Genomic DNA, 3,009 nt, shown 5'->3' on the forward strand with positions numbered 1-3,009 from the left:
CTCAACACCAACACACATATAACCCATAAACTGATGACCATGTCGTCACAATTATGTTGCCATTTGCTGACCCGTCGGGTATTTCTGTTCTTCTCAAAGCTACAATGTGTTTTGGAAATGAGGTCTGAGCTGCTTTATTTAAAAGAAGATACGAGTACTACCTGGGAAAATGCGGTTCTCCCTGTTTAATCATCGGAGCTCTGTGACAGCCGGACGCTGTCTGTTTATGAGGAGCGCACAGAGCTTCGGATACAGAACAGGCAGCAATCACGCTCACAGTGGAGTGCTGCTGGTTATACGGGGGAGCTGCGATCTCCCTGTGTAATCTGCAGGATTGACTTAGCTCCTGCAGAGTGCAGGAAGCCGGGAGGCAGGTCATTACTCGCAGCCCGGCTTCCTTATTGCCCGGCACCGCCAGTCAGAGGAAGGAAATCTTCCTCTGACCAGAGGTTCTGGTATCAGGGAAGGAATCTGAGTATTTGAGCGAGTACAAGTACTCTGCCCAAATAATCGGTTTCGGCACCGATACTAGTATCGGTATCGGTGCATCCCTAATTTGGTCATGCTTACATGGTCATACAGAGCACCAACATAGATCAATGCATGCTTACATGATCATGCATAGCGCCAACATAGATCAAGGCATGCTTACACGATCATGCAGAGCGCCAACATAGATCAAGGCATGCTTACACGATCATGCAGAGCGCCAACATAGATCAAGGCATGCTTACACGATCATGCAGAGCGCCAACATATTACTTTTGACTATCTGGGGGTCTAAAGGGGTTTGGACACTTCAATGCCAGTTTTATATGGTTTTGGGGAAAGGTAAAACGCGTATCTGATGTTACCGCCCCTCAGTCGCCCATCTAAAAGGAGACCTTAGGTGGACTGACCCTTACCAAGGTATTGCTGTTACATTACCAGCATGCATGCAAACATGTTTCTATGATACATCTGGTCAATGTGGACATTTTAGGGGCCCTTGCAAGTATGCGTGAGCAGGCCGCCGCCAACGCACGGCACAACCTTGGTTTTTCCATCTCGAGAAATGGCTTTTAGCGCCTGGAGCAGCATTCTACAGCTGCACAGGTTAGGGAGAGAAAAGTGAGCAGATGTAATAAAATAGCATTAATTGAGTCCAATTAGCATGGAAGACACAAGGGAGCGTCAGGCAGGTGACACAGCTGAGCGCATGGCCTTATATGGCAAATGCAGCTTCCAATTCAGCCCAGCAGATCCAGGGACAAAGGTCGGCCTGCCGGGGGAGTACAGTACAGGCGCACGGCGCAGCTCTACTCTGCTGTCAGCCGGCCACACCTGACACACAGGTACGTCTCCTCACTCTCTGTGCGGTCGCCTGTCACCCATTCAGGTGTGTATGTCTTCTATAAATGGATGAATTCTTTTCTCTTTCCTGCTTACAAACTCTCTGGCAGCGTGGATCTCTCCTTTAATTCTCAAAATCAGAATCACTGACTAAACCCTGGCTGGTCCCTGCAGGGTTTGGGCTGGTGTCAGGTGGGCACTGTTAGAGCTTTGAGGGTTTTTTGTGAGGTGTTACAATGTTGTAACAATGGCAACTCTGCCAATGAAATCTTTATAATATTTATTTTGAGGGGAGAGGCTTCCTGGAGCATCTTCTACAAGAGGTGACGTTACATTGTATCTGCTTTCATCACTTTTATGTCCTGGCCCTGTTACAAAGAATACAAAAAGAGAGACAGCACCAGGGAAACCGAAACATTTCCAGAGCATTTTAATTCATTGGGGCTACAAGTCTGATCTTGCCCTTGGCGGTGGGGGTGGGGTAAGAGTTTTTGGTACAGCGGCTTCCCTCTCTTTCTCTCCTCTTCCCCTCTTCTTCCTCTCTCTCTTTCTCTCCTCTTCCCCTCTTCTTCCTCTCTCTCTTTTTTTATAAATTAAAGTGTCTATTGTTCTCCCGCTGTCACATGACACGGGATCCTTTTTTAGACAACAATGTTCTGCTACCATTTGCAGTACAAATATATATATTTTTCCTATTTAAATTTATGATACGCTGATTGCAACCGCTTCAAGTAGATGTTAACCCAAGGGTGGGCAACGTCGGCCCTCCAGCTGTTGTGGAACTACAAGTCCCATGAGGCATTGCAAGACTCTGACAGCAACAGGCATGGCTCCCTGAGGCAGATGTGGTTATTGGATTTGTAGTTAAAGCAGCTGGAGGGCCGGAGTTTCCCTCCACTGTGTTATTATTATTATTATTCAGGATTTATATATTGCGCCCACAGTTTGCGCAGCGCTTTACAATATAAGGAAGACGTTGCAATCACAATACAATTCAAGACGAGATGGTAAGGAGGACCCTGCCCCTGAGGGCTTACAATCTAAAAGGGAGGGGCAACGTTAACCCTAAATCAATTGCATTTAGTATCTCTCCTCTTCCCCTCTTCTTCCTCTCTCTCTTTTTTTATAAATTAAAGTGTCTATTGTTCTCCCGCTGTCACATGACACGGGATCCTTTTTTAGACAACAATGTTCTGCTACCATTTGCAGTACAAATATATATATTTTTCCTATTTAAATTTATGATACGCTGATTGCAACCGCTTCAAGTAGATGTTAACCCAAGGGTGGGCAACGTCGGCCCTCCAGCTGTTGTGGAACTACAAGTCCCATGAGGCATTGCAAGACTCTGACAGCAACAGGCATGGCTCCCTGAGGCAGATGTGGTTATTGGATTTGTAGTTAAAGCAGCTGGAGGGCCGGAGTTTCCCTCCACTGTGTTATTATTATTATTATTCAGGATTTATATATTGCGCCCACAGTTTGCGCAGCGCTTTACAATATAAGGAAGACGTTGCAATCACAATACAATTCAAGACGAGATGGTAAGGAGGACCCTGCCCCTGAGGGCTTACAATCTAAAAGGGAGGGGCAACGTTAACCCTAAATCAATTGCATTTAGTTCGCTTAGCAAAGGGTACCATAAACAAGTAGCATATATATGGTATTAGTAGTATA

At 46.0% G+C, this 3,009-nt stretch overlaps 1 protein-coding gene across 2 annotated transcripts in view; it reads left to right on the forward strand.

Annotated features, from left to right (window-relative positions):
- The first annotated feature begins 1,232 nt into the window (after positions 1-1,232).
- The window catches only part of VIL1 (villin 1), a 44,014-nt gene continuing 42,237 nt past the window's right edge, over positions 1,233-3,009 (forward strand). Inside the window, exon 1 of one of the 2 annotated variants that reach the window (XM_018552589.1) lies at positions 1,233-1,334. The gene's annotated coding sequence lies outside the window, so the exon portion shown is untranslated. Of the gene's footprint in view, positions 1,379-3,009 lie in introns of both variants that reach the window. The other variant, XM_018552588.1, reaches the window with a different exon arrangement.

The sequence above is a fragment of the Nanorana parkeri genome, unplaced genomic scaffold, assembly GCF_000935625.1.
Source record: "Nanorana parkeri isolate BGI_ZX_2015 unplaced genomic scaffold, ASM93562v1 scaffold92, whole genome shotgun sequence".
NCBI classification, from domain to species: Eukaryota; Metazoa; Chordata; class Amphibia; order Anura; family Dicroglossidae; genus Nanorana; species Nanorana parkeri.